The 20,906-nt window shown below is 45.6% G+C and overlaps 1 protein-coding gene across 2 annotated transcripts in view; it reads right to left on the bottom strand.

The window, feature by feature from the left end:
* DDO (D-aspartate oxidase) overlaps positions 1 to 20,906 on the bottom strand; it is a 292,677-nt gene that overhangs the window by 228,151 nt on the left and 43,620 nt on the right. Inside the window, exon 1 of one of the 2 annotated variants that reach the window (XM_078646999.1) lies at positions 18,406 to 18,507. The exons of the other annotated variant lie outside the window; for it this stretch is intronic. The gene's annotated coding sequence lies outside the window, so the exon portion shown is untranslated. Of the gene's footprint in view, positions 1 to 18,405; positions 18,508 to 20,906 lie in introns of those variants that run through there. 2 annotated transcript variants of the gene reach the window in all.

Here is a 20,906-nt window from a genome sequence, read left to right as displayed (position 1 = left end):
CATCCACCCATCCATCCATCCATCCGTCAGCACCCACCCATGCATCCATCCACCCATACACCCATCCATCCATCCCCCAGCACCCATCCATGCATCCAGCCAACCCCCACCCAGCACCCATCCATCCATCCGCCAGCACCCATCCATGCATCCATCCACCCATACACCCATCCATCCATCCACCCATCCATCCGCCAGCACCCATCTATGCATCCATCCACCCATACACCCATCCATCCATCCACCCATCCATCCACCAGCACCCATACATGCATCCATCCACCCATCCTCCCATACACCCATCCATCCCCCAGCACCCATCCATGCATCCACCCATCCCCAGCATCCATCCATGCATCCATCCATCCGCCAGCACCCATCCATGCATCCATCCATCCATACACCCATACACCCATCCATCCATCCATCCGCCAGCACACATCCATGCATCCATCCACCCATACACCCATCCATCCACCCATCCATCCGCCAGCACCCATACACCCATCCATCCATCCATCCCCCAGCACCCATCCATGCATCCATCCACCCCCCACCCAGCACCCATCCATGCATCCATCCATCCCCCAGCACCAATCCATGCATGCATCCATCCATCTATCCATCCGCCAGCACCCATTCATGCATCCATCCACCCATACACCCATCCATCCGCCAGCACCCATCCATGCATCCATCCACCCCCCACCCAGCACCCATACAGGCATCCATCCACCCATCCACCCATCCATCCATCCATCCGTCAGCACCCACCCATGCATCCATCCACCCATACACCCATACACCCATCCATCCATCCCCCAGCACCCATCCATGCATCCAGCCACCCCCACCCAGCACCCATCCATCCATCCGCCAGCACCCATCCATGCATCCATCCACCCATACACCCATCCATCCATCCACCCATCCATCCGCCAGCACCCATCCATGCATCCATCCACCCATACACCCATCCATCCATCCACCCATCCATCCACCAGCATCCATACATGCATCCATCCACCCATCCACCCATCCATTCCCCAGCACCCATCCATGCATCCACCCATCCCCAGCATCCATCCATGCATCCTTCCATCCATCCGCCAGCACCCATCCATGCATCCATCCATCCATACACCCATACACTCATCCATCCATCCATCCGCCAGCACACATCCATGCATCCATCCACCCATACACCCATCCATCCACCCATCCATCCGCCAGCACCCATACACCCATCCATCCATCCATCCCCCAGCACCCATCCATGCATCCATCCACCCCCCACCCAGCACCCATCCATGCATCCATCCATCCCCCAGCACCCATCCATGCATGCATCCATCCATCCATCCGCCAGCACCCATTCATGCATCCATCCACCCACACCCATCCATCCATCCATCCCCCAGCACCCATCCATGCATCCATCCACCATTAATATTGCCATTTTAACATAGATAGGCTGTCCTGCATGTTTTTCTGTGAATGCATAACAAGTGTCGTTGATAGGAGGCTCGAACCCTGCTTGACAGCACCAAAGTCAAAGGTTCAAACATGTTCTTTTGTATGTGGCTTCATTTTTGCATGGGTCAAGGGTAATTTTCACAATGCATGTTGTATGTCCATGCGCGCTCACTCACACCCCATATGCCTGCTCCTCCTCCCCGTCCCCATCTGCGAGGCTGAGCATTCATTCATCCACCCCCCACCCAGCACCCATCCATACATCCATCCACCCATACACCCATACACCCATCCATCCATCCATCCGCCAGCACCCATCCATGCATCCACCCCCCACCTAGCACCCATACATGCATCCATCCACCCATACACCCATCCATCCATCCATCCGCCAGCACCCATCCATGCATCCATCCACCCATACACCCATACACCCATCCATCCATCCCCCAGCACCCATCCATGCATCCATCCACCCCCCACCCAGCATCCATCCATCCATCCGCCAGCACCCATCCATGCATCCATCCACCCATACACCCATCCATCCGCCCACCCATCCATCCGCCAGCACCCATCCATGCATCCATCCACCCATACACCCATACACCCATCCATCCGCCAGCACCCATCCAGGCATCCATCCACCCATTCACCCATACACCCATCCATCCATCCATCCCCCAGCACCCACCCATGCACCCATACACCCATCCATCCATCCATTTTAACATAGCTAGGCTGTCCTGCATTTTTGTAAGATATATAAAATAAAAAACAACTGTTTGCAAAATAAACAACTGTTTCCATTTGTTTGACGTGACACTCTGCATTTTAATTTAATCCGAGAATTTTCTGTTGGAAAAGCCCGTTTCTGTAGCGTTCTAATGGCACCTTAACATCGCATGCGTTGTAATTTCATGCGATGTTAATGGCCTCGCGCCGTCGTAGCATGCGCACTAATAGCATGCGATGTGAACGATCATGCGATGTCAAAGTCGCGGTGCGATAGCACCGTGATGTTTTGACCCCGATGTGTTGGGTGTTTCCCGGCACATGGTGTGCCCCCCTGTATGCGTGCACTCCAGTTCCTGCAGGACAAGAACTGCCTTTGACCCTCCTATTGCAGTGCCTATTCCAATGCCATCTCTGTGGGACCACCAAAGAACTGCCCACCAGAGAGTTTAAAAGTCATACTCTGGCAGGCGGTCTATTTTGGCTTTGGTGGATCTGCTACAGGACTGCCAAAGTCAAAATAAGGCCCTATATCTTTTGACATGTTGCTGCTTATTCGTTTAATATGGGATTGGTGTTTACATTTCTTTCTCTGACTGAAAAGTGAGAGGGGTTTGTAAGTGAATTATGTGACAGTTTTATGATGTCGTTTTTTTGCACAACAAAACAAATTGTAAATACCTGTAAATTAACTGAATGCACAAAAGTACTCTGCTTTGAAGTGTGCTGGAAACAGAGATTTTAAAAGGATCATAAACATTTTTTTAAAATTTACTTTATTGGGTTATCGAAGGAACACGAACATGACATTTATAAGGTTGTCGATAGTTCCAGCTGGAGAGTTAATTTGAATTTGAATTTGAATTTGAATTTGAATTTGAATTTAAAAAGCTTATATAGCGCATCATACACCATTACGGTTTCTTGGCGCTTTAACGGCTTGCAATAACACAAAAATGGACCATTTAGAGTGGGAAGGCCTGAGCAAACAGAAAGGTTTTCAGGTCCTTACGAAAAACAGAATATTGTTTAGAGCTTCGGAGGTGGTCCGGCAGGGAGTTCCAGAATACCGGGGCTAGGAAGGAAAAATTAGAGCCTCCCCATTTTTTCCTGGTGAAGCGAGGGACTTGTAGGAGGGACCGATCCGACGAACGAAGTTGTCTGACGGGAACGTAGTTGGTTAGAAGTGATGAAATGAAGGCCGGGGCCGTTCCCTGTCGTGCCTGAAAGACCATGCACCCCATCTTAAAAAGTGAGCGTTGCCGGACAGGCAGCCAGTGTAGTTCCTTCAAAAGAGGTGTAGAATGATGGAACCGGGGAAGGCCATACACCAGCCGGGCTGCTTGGTTCTGCACAAGCTGAAGTTTGCGGAGGCTGTATGCCGGAATGCCGTTGTAAAGGGCATTGGCATAGTCTAGCCGGGAGATGACCAGGGCAGACATAATGAGTTTGAGTGCCAACGGGGAAAAGAAACGGGAAACAGTACGGATAGTTCGGAGCATAAGAAAACAAGTAGAGACAACAGCAGCAACCTGTGAATGAAGGGTGAGCTGGTGATTAATTTTTATACCCAATGTTTTTACCGTAGAAGAAGGAAGGGGAGGGGTACCAAGAGTGAGGGGCCAAAAGGAAGAGTTCCAGGGACTGGAGGAGCCACCAGTAAGCACCAACTCGGTTTTATCCGGATTGAGCTTCAGATGATTGTGGCTCATCCAGTCCCTGATAAAAATCATAATAGACTGAAAATTGGAAATAGCGTGAGGGGAAGAAGAAAGGTCGAAGACCAGCTGGAGGTCATCCGCATAGTTGTACACAGCGACCTCCAGCTGTTGAAGTGCAAAGATCAGAGGATAGATGTAAAGATTGAACAATAGAGGAGAAAGAGAGGAACCTTGGGGAACACCACAAGTGATCTTCAAAGGGTCTGCCACGAACTCTCCCAGCCGGACCGCCTGTGTGCGATCCCGCAGGAAGGACGAGAGCCACAGTTAAAGGCATTATGTACATCAGAAGAGCAGTTGACATATACTTAGCTCACAGAAACACCATTTCCACATGCTATCTTTCGAGTGCTGTGTGCTATATAGGTGTAGCAGTAAAACTGTATGTCTGTGCAAAGTTAGTTGCCATTACAATAAAAATGTGCTATCTTTAAATGACAGTGCGCTGCCACATAATGCTTTAGTTACATGAAAATAATCACCCCTTCCTATGACCATTAAATGTAGGTCGGCCACCAAACGTTTGTCATTCTAAAAAGTGTTGTGATTCTAAACAGTTTGGGAACCACTTTACTATCTTATTCAGTGTTCAGAAGTATGCAAGGGTAGGTACTTCCCAATTAAGGACATAAGAATTTCAAAATATGAGGGAAAATACATTTTGAATGGCCAAGCTCTAAAGTTAATTTTGGCCAATAATGATTTGTATTGCTTGATATTTGTATGTTTTGATAGTTTGTTAAGTTATTCTTAAAAGATAGCTAGGTAGGGAGAGTGAATATCAGACATATCTTATAAATACACCAATAAACTACTAAAGATTGAAACAAATAATCATACCCAGATATGTGTTGCCCATGTCATTTCAATTTAAACTATCTACTACAAAGTCCGAGACGAGCATGAAATATTTCTTGAAGATTCATTGCGTTATAGATTTGTTACCACACTCCTTAAATATAGGTGGATTCGCTTCTTTCCTGTGTGCACTGATAATGAATCCCACCACAATAAAGAAAAAACAAATCTTAGGATCTCTCAAATGCCTCTGTTTCATGACACCTTTGTTTTGTGATCCTAAAGACATCTCCTCTATTTTTGAGAGGTCACACTTTTCCTGCTGAGATATTACCTCAACAAGCCTTGATTCTCGAGGGGCGCTAGAGGGCGCCAGGCAAGATGACCGCACGTATGTGACGCTCCGCCAGATCGGGATGAAATCCTTCTAATATCCTGTAGATCCTGTCCTAGATGCCGGACCAGCGTTGCGGCTCTGTGTGAACTAAACCGGGCTGCACTGACTGGCGCCATTTCTGGCAGTTTGGTCCGTTCCCGACAACGTGCACGGTGACTGGGCCTGCTCGCTGAGATCCGGCGGCATGGTGACCGGGAGGGGTGCCGAGCCTGAAACCTGTCTGCAGCGGAAGACCCCGGTGGCGCATAGCGCGGCTACTGGGGACGGCTCGAGAGGCGGAGCGGACCATTGGGACCGGCGGCGGCTCTGCCGGGCGTGAGAGGAGAGCGAGCGGCGCCTGGGCTGTGACCGGTCTCTACCAGCGGCGGTGAGTGGGGTAGCGGTGCAGGGGAGCCCGGGGCTGCAGAGGTGGTGCTGGGCCGTCCTGGGCCGCGCCGCGCGAATTTGCGGCTGGTGGGGGCGGGGAACGCCCGGGGGAGACAGCGAGGAGCAGGCCGAACAGTGGTCGATGCGAGGTGGTTGGATGCCGCTGTAATGTGGATGGTGCTCGCACTGTGAGGCACGACAAACGTGAAATTGGGTCTAGGGCCTGCCAGCCGCCAGCTTGCTGCTTAGCGCGGTGGCTTAGACGCATGCACTTCCTAACATTTGTGCATGATTACTGCAGACTGCTGTTGTTGAGACCTTGGCGTTCGGTGTAGCCCGCAACTGCACGCGTCTGTAACCTAAGGGGAAGAAATAGGCGCCTTGAAGACACGGACTAGGCCTCTGCTAATTGCGACTTGTGGCGCGTGGTGCGGCCTATGTGGACACCGGGGCTCGCTTTACGTGCCTGCTGGGCCTGTTTGCTCTAACTGCTTGTGGATTTGGGCTGCGTTACTGGTTCTGCACATTCCAGATAACTTTGATAGCTGCGCCTGGAGGGATTGGGTGTGCTGAGCTGCTGACATTATGGGCAGGCCTGAGCGAAATCAGCCCAAACTAACTTTCGACTAAAAAAAAAACACCATGTCGGCCTCGCAGTCGCAACCGGACACAGAAACTGCTGGAGCGTCCGGCGGGGCGCCGAATTTAGAGGCCGTGCTCGTGGCTATGCAGAAGACCTTACAGTCCATTGAGGGCACCATGGAAGCAGTGAATCATAGGCTTGATCATATGGCTACGCAGTTTGATAGACAAAATGAACGGATGGGAGAGGTAGAACAGAGGGTGTCTGCTACTGAGGACGGTCTAGCCACCGTGACTACGAAAGTATTCAACATGGAACGCGTCTTGGCGGTTATCCAGGCGAAGAACGAGGAGTTGGAAGAGACGCAACAACATCCGCGTCACGGGCCTGCCTGAATCTACAAATGTAGGCCGCATGGAGGACTTCATGGAACGATTGATCATTGACATCTTTGGGGCGGATCAATTATCGCGAGTGTTCATTGTAGAGCGGGCACATCGCTCGTTAGCTAAGCGACCAGTGGCTGGAGCACCTCCCCGCCCCATTATTGCTCGCATACTAAATTATAAAGATAGGGATGTGATCCTACGCCTAGCACGGGAGAAGGGCACCATAGACTACCAAGGCAGTAAACTTGAATTCTACCCTGACTTCACGGTGGCGGTGCAGAGGGCGAGGAAGGAATTCAATGTGGTGAAGCAACTTCTCAGGGCCGAGGATATTCCATATGCTATGCTGTATCCGGGGCGCCTTCGGATTGGCACACCGTCAGAGAATAAAATCTTTACCTCTCCTAAGGCAGCTATGGACTTCGCTAAGAAGCAGAAAAAGAGAAAGCGGGACGCAAATGCGGCGCTGGACAGGGAGGATGAAGTGCATGACGACGTCGCATGAGTGCATAAAATTTGTCGACAAGGACATTGCCTCTCGCTGCCTCCGTTGGGGTGCTGCTACACCTCCATTCCCTATTCTGGTAAAAGAGTACACTGAGCTAAAACGGCTTCTTGGAGCCGAGGATATTATGTGGGCCAAACTGTATCCGGAGCCCTGTGGAGTGGGGCGTCTTCTGCAACGCAGGTCAATTGCCATTGTGATAATGCTGAATGCTAGTTTGGGGGTGGCAGCGGGACCCCTCGACCGCTTTGATGTATAAGAACGGGCCTGACCTGCTGATATGGCCTAGGGACTTGACAATTGCAGAGACCGATATTGGCTGCAGGGCTGTTGTAAGACCGTTGGTTGCCAACTAACGTGGGGCAGAGGGACGATTGTCATATTACCTCATTGTTTATGCATTCCAGGTGTGATCTGTGATGGGCCGTAGCGCTGGGACGGACGGGGCGGATGTTGAGATTGACAGCCCGATCCTCTCCTGCTTAGTTTACTAGTGGGAGTTGGGCACCTCTACGCCCCCATGTATGGGAATTCCCCACAAACTGTTCGATGCAAAGTTTTATGTTGGGAGTCTGGGGGGTTGGGGAAGGCTTTGGCAGGTTGGGGGAGCTGAAGTGGGTGGGGGGGGATGGCTGAGTTCGGGGGTTTCAGATCTAGGTATTGTCCTTTGTCACCATGGGTGGGAAGCTGAGGGATGCGGACACTGACACTCCAATCTCCTGGTTGATCCTTCTGATTTGTTTTAAGATGACCTTTGTGGTGGGTATTTTGATTCACTACTCTGGCTTTGAGGCTCGGTGCGGGGGGGCTTATACTGTCTCTCCGATTCAGGACTATGGGGTGGGTAGATCTTATGGCTGAAGGTGGGAAGGTTAGCTGGATTACTTGGAATGTACGGGGCTTAAGCCGCCCGCAGAAGACCAGACAGATGTTAGCCTTCCTTAACAAACATGGGGCACAGGTGGTCTTTCTGCAAGAGACACATCTTAAGGGTAGGGCGGTGGAGGTGGTGGCTAGGCAATGGGCGGGCGTTCGGGTTGCATCTAGCTACTCCTCATATGCTCGTGGGGTCATGATTTTATTCAAAAAAATGTACAGTTTATCTCTATGCATGAAGAAATTGACATAGATGGTAGATTCATCATATTGCATGGTAAACTATGTGGCACGCTGGTAACATTGGTCAATATTTATGGTCCGAATGTAGATGATCCTGAATTCTATGTAACACTTTGGAATAAGGTATATGCTCTACCACCCTCGGCGATTATTTGTGGAGGAGACTTGAATGTGACTCTTGATGGTGTGCTGGATAGGAAGGATGCGAGGCCCTATGTGCATAGAAAGGCGGCTGATGCGGTGGGAGATGGTATGAATGGACTTGGCTTGGTGGATGTGTGGAGGTTGGGGAACCCCGGGGCACAAGAAGGAACCTGCTATACGTCTGCGCATGATACGTGGTCAAGGCTTGACTATTGGCTGGTGACGAGAGATGTCAGTGGATGGGTTAAAAGGGTGAGGCACTTACCTAAGACTCTTTCTGACCATGCTCCTGTGCTGATGGAGGTGGGGTTGCCGACGCACTCCCCAGCTCCCTTTTCATGGCATTTATCTCCTGGCATTCTGACAGATCAAGTGCTGCGCGAAAGTCTGAGAACAATTATTGAGGAGTTTTTTGCAACAAATGTGGGATCTGTTGACAGCATGGGCACAGTGTGGGAGGCATTTAAGGTGACGATAAGGGGAGAATGTCTGGGTCTGCAGTCAGGTGTACTTACGTCTCTGAGGAACTCCATGACCAAACTGGAGGGAGAACTGCTGTCACTGGAACGACTGCAAGAGCTGAAACCTGAAGCGTCTCGGTTAGCAGAGATCCGATCGAAAGTTACTGAATACAATGAACTAGCTGATCAGGAGGTTAAATTTTTGTCCAAACGTGCTAGGGCGCGATATTATCGTGAAGGGGGGCGTGCTGGGAGAGGGCTAGCGGATAGGATTAGAGAACCCTGAGCCAGGCATTGTGGTGTACAGGAGATAGTTAATGGGGACACTACCGTCACCAATGCTACTGACATCTTGGAATGCTTTGTACAGTACTATGAGCAGATGTATGGATACAGGGAGACGGCGGAGGAAGACGAATTGGCACGGTACTTAGCTGATATAGCACTGGTCTGGCTATTGAAGGGACAGCAAGATTTCTTGATGCATCATGTTACTGAGGGGGAGATTAGGGATGCCATAGCGGCCTTGCGGAATGGGAAGGCGGCTGGCACGGATGGTTTGCCATCCGAATTTTATAAGGAATATGTGGATCTACTGTTACCACGCTTGGCGATGGTTCTGGAAGAGGCGTTAGAACAGGGACAGCTGCCGGCGACGATGAGGGAAGCACTGTTGGTCGCGCTACCGAAACCGGGCAAGTCACTAGACAACTGCGAGTCGTATCGTCCACTATCCCTAATGAATACAGATGTCAAGATCATTGCCAAGGTGTTAGCGACACGATTGCAATTGATATTGCCAGTTATGGTTTTACCAGATCAGTCTGGCTTTGTACCCCTTCGCTCTACCACTCACAATCTGAGGGCTTTGTTCGCGGTCCTACATCTTCTTAAGCCTGATCTGGCGGCGGTGGCGGTGCTGCTGGATGCAGCGAAAGCCTTCGATTCTGTGGCATGGCGCTACATGATAGCGGTGCTGCATCGAATGGGTGTGCCATATTTCTTTACATCCTTGGTCACCCTCCTGTATACAAACCCGATGGCGCGAGTGAGGGTCAATGGACATGTATCGGCGCCGTTCCCTATACAGAGGGGGACGAGACAAGGTTGTCCCCTATCGCCCTTACTCTTTGCTCTCATGTTAGAGCCCCTGGCCTGTATCCTGCGGCAAAGATACGCCGACTCGGCGCTGCGATTCCCTCTCAGGTCGCTGGCGGTATCCATGTACGCCGACGACATGGTCTTGTATATAAGAGACCCTGTACAGAATTTGGACAAAGTGCTTCGGGAATTCCTCCGATTCGGGTGCTTCTCTGGACTGTCCATCAACTGGGATAAGTCCATACTATTACCCCTAACGGATGCCACACTACCGTTCCCACTGGAGTTTCCGTTGAAATGGGCACTGGAACCAGTGCGCTATCTGGGGATATGGGTGCACAGGGACAGCAAAGAAACGATACGGGCCAACTATGGTGTGGCTCTTTCCAAATTAGAGGACCAGGTTGCACGCTGGGTCAAACTGCCGTTATCATTTGCTGATAGGGTTTCCCTCATTAAGATGGTGGTGCTACCCAAATTTCTGTACTACTTTGTTAATGTGCCACTCACCCTAACGTCCCATTTCTTTGCGCAGCTGCAATCCTTACTGGTTACATTGGCCTGGGCTGGAAAGAAGCCGAGAGTGAGATGGGATGTCTTGACGAAACCGTACGAGCTGGGAGGGTTTGCTGTACCAGATATGAAGCTGTATTATCTTTGTGCAAGGGCACACTTTGCTGCTTACTGGCTGTCGGCTCCGCCATATACGCCACATGTGGCTCTTGAGGCCAGCGCAGTCCTTCCGTTGCCGCTCAAGGCGATGATAGTGAATTCTCACTCCATATTTGAGAAAGGGGAAGTGGATACAGTACACAGTACATATAGTGCATGGCGGGAGTTGGGCCGTAGATCGACTAGATTACCGCTGTATGCGCCGGATATGCCATTGTTGCATCATGATGAGATTTCGGTCTCGGGTGAACTGGGAGCTTTGCAGTTATTCCAGGGTGCGGGTATAGTGACGATGGGTGACGTCTTCCCGACTGCAACTTTTCTCCCCCTGCAGACTTTGCTGGCTCAGTCAAATAACTCCACCATGGCTACGTTCTTGTATGCCAGACTCCGGGCTGCGATACGAGCCTTATACCCTTCATTCCCGAACGAACCCCCGGTGTTGAGCGCATTACAACTCCTGTATACGTCGGCCAGTCTAGTCAAATTAATCTTGCGGTTGTATAAGGCTTCGCAGGAGGATGAGGGAGGGGGAGCTATATTAGCCAAGTCTAGATGGGATGCATGCTTACCGGATCCGCTAACTGAGGATGAATGGTCTGAATGTTGCTCCATGACTGGGGGCTTTGCGGCTTATGGGAATTTCCGTCTCATTCATTTTAAATTCATCCAGCAATGGTACTATACACCTATGCAGTTGGCGAGATATGGCCTGCTGTGTGCGATGCAAGATGGAAGGGGCTGACTTTATTCATTTGGCATGGAGCTGTGCTCGGGTGTATGCGTTTTGGGTAGAGGTAACTGCAGTGCTCTCTGAAATGACATCGACCGACATTCACACTGACCCACGTCTTTGCCTGTTGGGGATTGCTTCTGGAGTGCCAGCCGGGGTGAGACGCTTGGTGGTGATTGCCCTGCAGATTGCTAAGCGGAGAGTGGCTATATCATGGGGAGGGAAGGGAGCGCCAGTTGTTAAGTTATGGCTCAACGACTTGCCATACTGTAGGGATCAACTGATCTGTTATTATGAGGAGCTCCCGGTAGCTTCCAGACCACGAGATATCTGGGGGCCTTACACTGAATATATGCTGTCGAAGCTAACAGATGAGGAGGATGCTTAACTGACTTTCTTCTGTAGATTCTAGAGACTGTGCTATAGGTTTGCTGAGGGGGAGAGTCCATCGTGTGTGCCTATCTAACTCGACACGAATGTGACCATTTGCTCCTTTTGTTTCGTTTTTTTTTATTTCTTCAAGGCCATATCCCTCTGTGCCACGCAAGTCCGGACTGAATGACAGCCAGGGGGACATTGCAGTGAATTTGCTATGCGTTATTTTTCCCATAGGCTTTAAAATATTCCTATGATGCCATGATCTGAACCCTGGGTTGTTGGGGGCGGGGAGAGTTGTTTGTTGTGCTTAAACTTAAAATGAGACTGCTTCTAATATGTATAAAAATAGGTGCGAGACTCAGGATTCACATTGCAACATGCTACTGTACTGTACTAAGCAATGACATTGTGATAAGTGTATGAAGCGTTTTTGCGGCCGGCCCGGATTCGGGTTGTAGGCCATCGGCTGTGTTCTTGTCAACAGTATAATAAAGGTCTCAATTAATAAAAAATAAAAAAAACTAACAACAGGCATCTATAAACAAATAAAGAAAAATAAATTGTCAAATGTTTAGCTCAATAAAGGTTGCCGCCATTTATACTGCCCACTGTTCAGCCAACCTAGACGCCTTATATTTAAAGAAGATTCCTTCCATTCATTTTAGACTGTTTTCCAGGAAACTGGGACCTTTGTTTTAATTCTAAATATACTATTGTTGCAAACTCTATTGAGAGTAATAGGGGTTGCAATAACATTATTAACTTATGTTGCCAATTTTTGTATTAAATGCAATGCTTTTTTTCTAGTTCAATAAAAAAAGGGATGAAGCTTCAGTCAGGTTTAACCTTAAAAAAAAAAAAAAAAAAAAACAAGCCTTGATTCTCGATAGCTACAAATCAGTATATCAGTATAGCCTCTTTTTCAAAACTGTGGAACGTTTCGTAGTGTGGTTGCCTTATGTCAGTAAGGAATATGTTTAGAAGGTCAAATTACTTTCAAATCGCGGGTTTGTGTTATGCCTTGAACACTTAAATTGTTTTAAAACTTAGGGTCTAGAAACTAGCCTATCGACACATATCTTACAAGTCAATCATTGCAAATTAGAATCCTCATTTTGAGAATATTGAGTAGGAAATTTCCTCTGCTTGGCTCTGGAGAGCATCTGCACCACCCAATGGTAAACTGGTACCAAAGTCATGGTATGTCTTTCAAGTTTCCTGATTTTGCCTCCTTAAACGACAATATTTTTGCTTCACAGAGGGCCTCCCATTTCAAACTGATTGAGACAGTGAGTCCGAGGTGAGGAGGAGGGGACTCCCTTTGAGAAAGATTACTGTCCTCTCACCAGTAGAAGAGTGACTGGCACTGATGGCAGCATTAACTTTAATAGAAGGAACCAGAGGTTTTTTGACAGTCACCTTCCAAGATGAGATGTCTACATGATTCTGCTAAAAGGTGTGCCGAATCTCCCTTAACAGGAACCTTAACTCCATCCATTTAGGATATGGCTGAATACTACATGTTCACTGTGCTTGCGACAAGGAGGATGAGCGTGCAGTGTGTGTTTTTACTTTATGGGCAATGGAATGCATTTTGGAGCTCCTTTAAGTGGATGGTTGCACACAATGGAAGGCTTATGTAAGGCTGTCCAGGTCTCTTTGTACCTTTCCCAGAAGCTCTGTAGCTGGGTTCTGCCTGCTAGTGGGCAGGAAAGGAATATCCTTTCTTCTGGTAGTAAGCAGTGAAAGATCCCTGCCTCTTACCACATGAATGTCACTGCAGTCAGGTTATAGCAGCTAGAAGGAAGAGATGTGTTTTCCTCTGCTTTCTAGTTCATCCCCCATGTCCCTCATAGGGCAGTTACAGCCACACCCCCTCTACCTGCTAGGTGTGGGTGACAAAGGATGTGACTGTACCTGTCTGAGGTCTTGAAAAGTTGAACAACTAATTGGAACCAGTCTAGATAGAGTCCTTGTGCACAATGCCCATAGCATGCAGTGGTCATAAATTGATCATGCAAGGCTCATACAGGGTTTAATTGGAGGAATCTCTCGAAATATGAACATAACATAGAAATGATTGTTCAAGGCAAGAATAAATACTGGTCGCTTGCTCTGATCTTGGTGCAAAGGATTCTCACTGGCCCGTGGCCCCACATAGCAGCGTGGGGAAGAAGATATCTATGTGCCAATGCGGGAATCTTTGATTGCCAGTCTCCATTTCAGGTTGGGGACAAACCTAAAACAAGACCCTGCAAAGAGAGCTGAGGACTGCTTGGAAGAAGGCCGGCTGCTGTTGGATTAAAGGAGGCGGAGGGGGGGTTCCCAACTGCATCACCAAAGGAGTGCCTGCCTTTTGGAGTCATACTAAAGTATACAAAAAGTGATGGACGGAATGCTTGAACTAATCTCAGCCACTGGTAATTACTCAGGCCGCATCCCAGTCCATCATTATTTAGCACACCATGCCAATTCAGTTTTGACCCAGCTGTATGGAAACAGTCTTGACCCTGCTCCAATGGAAACAGTCCCGCCCAAATTGCCATGATCCTTCTTGAACCGGAACAAAAGCATCTCATGACCGTTTTCTCCCCTGTTATGGGCTCATCCGCTGGGTATAGCATGTTTCCTAGCGGAGGGGAAACGACCTTTACCACAAACTTTTAACAACGAAGGACCTGAACCATGAAGTCAGAACAACGACCTGACCTGAACCACACACTGATAACCACTACTGCATTAACAACTAACAAGTCTTAGCAATGACTTGCTTGAACCATGATTGTTGTACTCTCAATTTTTTCAATTTTTTTATTATTTAATTATTATTATCTAGAGAAATTGTATGACAATTACAATATTTACTAAAATGAATAGTATTTCTTTATTACTTACCTTTAGGGAAGACATGTAGGGGATTTAGGGGTTAAAGGTGGGGGAGTGTTCTAATACTCTGGTATTATTTATATGAAAGTATTACTTATTCATGTAATACATGAAATTCGTTTTAACCCCTTCCACACGGGGCTAATTCCCCCATGGTGCGGGGGGAGGGAGGCCGCGCGCGGTGCTCGTGACGAGCTCAGCTCGTCATGCTGCAAAGTGGAGCTGTACTCATGACGAGCTGAGCTCGTCACGACTCCGCCCACTCCCATGGAACGCCCAGCACAGGAGGGGAATTAGCTCCGGGTGGGCGTTCTGCGGCTGTTATGACGAGTTCAGCTCGTCATGAGCGCAGCGCCACTGTGCCTCATGATGAGCTCAGCTCGTCATGAGCATCGAACGGGTTAAGGGATACATTTTATACTAATCAAAATATTTATTAAAGTGAATAGTATTTCATATTTACTTACCTTTAGGGACGGGATGTAGAGGATATAGGGGAATGGGTGGGGACGTGTTTTAAATACTCCGAAATACATTTTTTAACCCCGACTATTAATTTTTATTTAAAATAGTGAAATTCATTTTATTAGGAAAAAGGTATAAAAATTAAAATAAATAATTTTAAAAAGTAATATAGGAGTACCTTTAGGGATGGAATGTAAGGGATATAGGGGTTATGGGTGGGGAAATGTGTGTTACTCAGGTAATAACATTAATAATGATTTTATTTCAAACCAAATGCAAATAATTTAAAATATGTATTTAATTAAATATTATTTAAAGTATACTTAACTTTGGTAATCTCACAAATAATTCTGCAGATTTATTTAACATTTTTATAAAAAACATAGTCAAATCCCATTCAAAGCATAGATAAGATTTTTATTTAAAAAAATATACATAAGTCAAAGTTAATTCTTATTATTTCAAGTGCATTTTTCTTCAGCTTATTTGCAAATTTTAAAATTTGATATTTTGTAAAATATTTTGCAATATAATACATTAAGGGCCAGATGTAGGTCGCCAATTACCGGTCGGTAACGGCCGATTTCGGCCGTTACCGACCGGTAATTGGTTTTTGAGATGTAGGGGGCCCGATTTTTACCGAATCAGTAAATTTACAGATTCGGTAAATTTACCGATTCGGTAAAATACCGAATCGGTATATTTACCGATTCAGTAAATCGAGATGTAGCTGGCACTTCAAAGAGTGCCACAGGCCCTTTAGGAGTCGGTATTTACCACCCAATCCTATTGAGTGGTAAAATACCGAATTCCAGTGTACATGCACATCTGTGCATGTACACCTATGCCATGTGACACATAGACATGCCCTTAGGGCATGTATGTGTGCCACATGGCACACAAACCTGCAATTGGGGTGCTACAGGGTGTCAAAGTGACACCCTGTTCCCCCTGCCAGGATTCGGTATTTACCGATTCGGTAAATACCGATTCGGTATTTCCTATTAATCAATGGGAAATACCGATTCGGTATTTACCGAATCGGTAAATACCGAATCTTACAGAATCGGTAATTGTAAAAGAAAAATTACCTACATCTGCCTACTTCCAATTTACCTACTCTTAAATACCGAATCGGTATGATTCGGTATTTAAGAGTAGGTAAATCGGAATTACCTACATCTGGCCCTTAATTGTGTATTTTAGCATTTAAATTGAACTTGTTCTCACACTCTTTCATTATTTTCAATACGGATGAAAGTCCTTTTTCTATTTTTGCAGCTTTTGTTGACGTAGGCGGTTGTACGTGTCTTTCGGCATTCAGTAGAGCATCGCTTTCAAGCATGGAGAATGGAGGTTTCACGGTCAGGTAAGACTGTTTTAATTATTTTTTTAAGATAAAAGGTGGCTACCTCTAGTGTAAAGGCAGTTGCTAGGGTGGTGTAGTTGTTTTAATTGTGCTTAGCTTAACATGTTAAGTTAAGATAACCCATTTTACATCCCAATGCAGGTTTGGTTTCCTCCACGTGGATGGTTTCATTAATTACATTTTCAAAAAGAATGTGTTTTGTTTGTGGAAGTGTTGTTGCTTATAAAAGGTATTCAAGATATTTTCGGATTTGTTGCATGCTGTCTTTGCCAATGAAGCAGATACTTGTATCCTGAGACTACAGTTTTTTTTTACAGAACTTAATAAAGTCATATTTTGAAGAAGGCACTAGGAGATGCAGAAGTGGAATACGGTAATGAAGTTGCTTGTCTCACAGGATCTTTTGGATGGGGTAAGGACTTCGAAGGTTATGGAAAAGAAGACATTGTTTTGTAGGAGACAGGCTTATGCATTTGCTTTGAAGATTAAAAAAAATTGTTATTGCAAAAAATAAATCTTTTCTTTGGATTTCAAATTTGGATGTCTGTTGGATTAGGGCTAATATAGTAGCCTGAAGTTATTTTTTGTTTTTAGATTTTAAAAACATGGAGTACTTAAATTTTGATCTCAAAACCGTTTCATGATGGATTATGTAGTTGCCAATTTTTCCTTTTTTTTCAATGAGAGAACACTAGGGCCTAGATGTAGGTAATTCCCATTTACAGACTCTTAAATACCGAATTTTAGGGGCAGATTTAGGTAATTCCGAATTCAGGAATACCGAATCTGTAAGATTCGGTATTTACTGATTCGGTAAATACCGAATCGGTATTGCCCATTGATTCCTATGGGCCTTGAAGCCCATAGGAATCAATGGGTAATACCGATTCGGTATTTACCGAATCGGTAAATACCGAATCCTGCAAGGGTGCAGGGGGTGTCACTTTGACACCCTCTAGCACCCCAAGTACAGGCTTGTGTGACATGTGGCACACATACATGCCCTAAGGGCATGTCTGTGTGTCACATGGCACAGGTGTGCATGCACACCTGAATTCGGTATTTTACCACACAATAGGATTGTGGTAAAATACCAACTCTTAAGGGCCTGTGGCACTCTTAGGAGTGTCAGCTACATATGGAATTACCGATTCGGTAAATATACTGAATCGGTATATTTACCGAATCGGTAAAATTACCGATTCTTAAAATAACATGCCCCTACATCTGAAAACCCTAATACCGGTCGGAAACGGCTGAAATCGGCCGTTTCCGACCGGTATTAGGGCTCCTACATCTGGCCCCTAGTGACTGGATTATTAAAATGGGACGCAACATTCATGGTGTGGATTAAGGCTAATGTAGTTGCCATTTATAACAATCTTTTTTTATCATTTTGAACATTGCTTTGGATTTCTTTGGGAAAAAAAACAAAGTGAAGATGAGTGGAGAAATGAATGTCGTTATAAGATTTGAAGACTTATGGTGATAACTGGAATGTATAGCAGTCACCATGAGTTGAAAAAAAGAAGACTTCATAAGGTATAAACCCCAACTTTCCTTATTTTTTTGAGAAAAAATCATGAAAAGAAATCAGTTGAATGGTTGTTTGATTAAAACTGGCAAGTAATGTGGAAAGGTTGTTAGTGTTAGGAGTATGATTACAGCCCTCATGCCCGCCTTTCTCAGTATTGGTGTCATGGCATCGACAGTTATGAGCATCATAGAATTGTGAATGTAATAACAGAAAGCATTGCATTAACACTGTACAAAGATAATGAAAGCTCATTTTGTTTGTCAGCTTATTTTATTTGTTGTACTAAATAGTGTGCAAAAGATTGAAAAATCAGAGAGACATGCATCTAGAACAGAGCAAACATAATCTTAGCATGCAAAAACTCATTGGTAATCTTCCTGCATATTTTGTTAGCTCTAAACCTTTTACATACATGAGTATGACAATGAACCTGCTTGCTGGCAGCCTTTTGCACGTGTTAACTGTCAAACGTGAGGACACAAGTATGTTAATTCATAAGTGTGTGGTGAGACTATTTAAACCGCTCTAACATTTCCCCACTGCTTAGCCTGGTTGCTCTTCAGCCCTTACCTGTCTTCCCGTGGCTGGCAGCCGTCTTTTTCCTGGTTCCAGTCCTTTTCTTTGTTGGTCAGATCTTTGTCTCTCAACTCCTCCACAGCTCCTGTGAGTTCCTCCTTCCCGCTGTCAAGGCTTCGGTATAGTGATTCCTAGAAAAGAAGCACAGATGGAAATTGTTCAAAAGAAATACAATTCTCAGAAAAAAGGTAACCTGAATCTTCCACGAACAATCGGTGAGTTGAACAATTCAGTTTTAAAATAAAGGATGTGAACTTGGCACCATCTTCTGGTGAATACAAGACATCTGTTGGAACAATACAGTTTTGGGTTATTTCAAGAAAGTTGCAGAGCTTTTCAACCGTAATGACCTTAAAACTGGGTACATAAAACTATCATCATTAGAGCTTTGTATGGCACAGAAGAAAGCTCAGAAATTGTAGACTAATTATAATTTTCTGATTGTTTGGTTTATTTTATTTCGAAATCTTTATTTATTTAATGTGTGTTACAGAGACAAGCAAGGTGGCCTTTTAAAAAAGCACAGGTACTTGTGAAAGGCAAACAAAAGAACTGTGAACTAGGAGAAGTTATTAATATAGATTGCTCATTATTTATGTTATTGTGTTTTAGGGTAAGAATCTCTAATAAGAAGAAAGTGAATATCCAGTGTAACACACAAAGATTATTCTTCATATGATTATTCTGCATTTAATTAGGTATGGTTATTTGTTAAAAGGTCATGAATATATGCCTGTAGTGAAAATCCAGAATATAGGTATACAGTAACAGGTATATTTAATCTTGATTTGCACTTCCCATTATCTCTTTTCACAATTAGCACGCCAAGAACCTCAGTCTTTATCAGAAGTTTAAGTATTCCCTATTTAGTACTTCAAGCCAAGGTCCATCCCAACACCACAAGAGAAGCCTTCAAGGTTATCGAAGACGTGGTCTCTGAGCCAGTCTTGTTTTTCTCTCTCTCACTTCCCATTTCCCCTTTCCCCCCTGGGCACTTCCAGAAAAGGCAGTGTGTTATTGTAATTTACTGTCTTTCTGTCAGTTTCCAGGAGATTTGGGGACTATACGTCTTCAAGGGAGAGCAATCGGGAACACAGGTGAGTGGCTTGTCGTGACAGAAGGCTAAGCCACACACACTCTTCCCTTGCTCTCTTTGACGACCATTCAACATGGATCTCTCTGAAAATGCCAAGCATTTAACCGAGATTATTCGGAATTTACATTTAGAAAAAACAAGAAAATCATTCCCTGAGAGAGGAACTAGATAAAACGAAATCTGATTTCATTCAATGGAGAGAAACAAAGCCCTCCAAGTCTCGTCCGGTATTAGCTCCATCCAAATTTGATCCAACCGCCTTTGCCCCTCATTCAATGTCTCCCTAGCGTCCTGATCAAAATGGGAAGTGAGAGAGAGAAAAACAAGACTGGCTCAGATACCACGTCTTCGATAACCTTGAAGGCTCCTCTTGTGGTGTTGGTATGGACCTTGGCTTGAAGTACTAAATAGGGAATACTTAAGCTTCTGATAAAGACTGAGGTTCTTGGCGTCCTGATCAAAATATACAAGTAACAGTTGTCACTCCTAACCCAGTTCCACTAGCCAATCCTGAGCGTTTTACAGGGGACAGTTCTCGTTTTGCCTCATTTATGAGTCAATGTCAACTGCACTTTCTTTGTGAAACCCAAGTCATTAATACGGATACCGCAAAAACAGCTTTTGTGATTTCATACTTGGGTGGTGTAGCAGCAGACTGGTCCATACTCCTCATTGAAATTAATGACACTCTTTTACATAATATCAATGCTCTTAAAGGGGCCATGTCATAACTGTTTGCACGTTACGTTTTTATCCAGTCAAGGGACAATGAACTTCTACATTTGCTTTAAGGATCCAAAGATCTTACTTATATAACGCCTTCAATCATCTCTTATCTGAACCACACTGGCCTGAAGAAAAACATACTTCCTTATTTTACAGAGGCCTTGGGGGGGAATCGGTTAAAGATTCATTAGCTCATATTGTAGATCTTCCCACTGATTACTCTGAATTCATAGACTTAGTAGTAAAACATGATCATAGATTAGGAGAGCTCAAAAGTGAAAAAACCTTGTAGAGAGACCAGAGTGATCATAATAAAATCTGAAAAGAAAGAGATGACAACAGAACGTTACTGAACCAATGCAGATAGGTGGGATAAAAGGTCCCTTATCTTTTGAAGAGAAAGAATGATGTTGTAAGGAAAATATCTGTTTGTATTGTGGCAAAGCAGGGCACTTTGCGAGAGAATGCACAGTCAAGCCAAAAAAGAAAAACATAATAGCCAACACAACCACAGGTCAATCTGGGTCAGAAAACTAAGGTTCTCTAAGGGTGACAAGATCATCCTTTCAAGAAAAAGAGAGCTAGAGATCTCACACTATGCCCCAAACATTATTAATTACATACCACAACATATAACTATTAGAGTAACTATTATAATTTCTTTGTAACAAAG

Source organism: Lissotriton helveticus, chromosome 6 (genome assembly GCF_964261635.1).
Source record: "Lissotriton helveticus chromosome 6, aLisHel1.1, whole genome shotgun sequence".
Classification (NCBI taxonomy): domain Eukaryota; kingdom Metazoa; phylum Chordata; class Amphibia; order Caudata; family Salamandridae; genus Lissotriton; species Lissotriton helveticus.
Note: the sequence above shows the minus strand (reverse complement) of the source record. Positions and strands in the feature narration are given on the sequence as shown.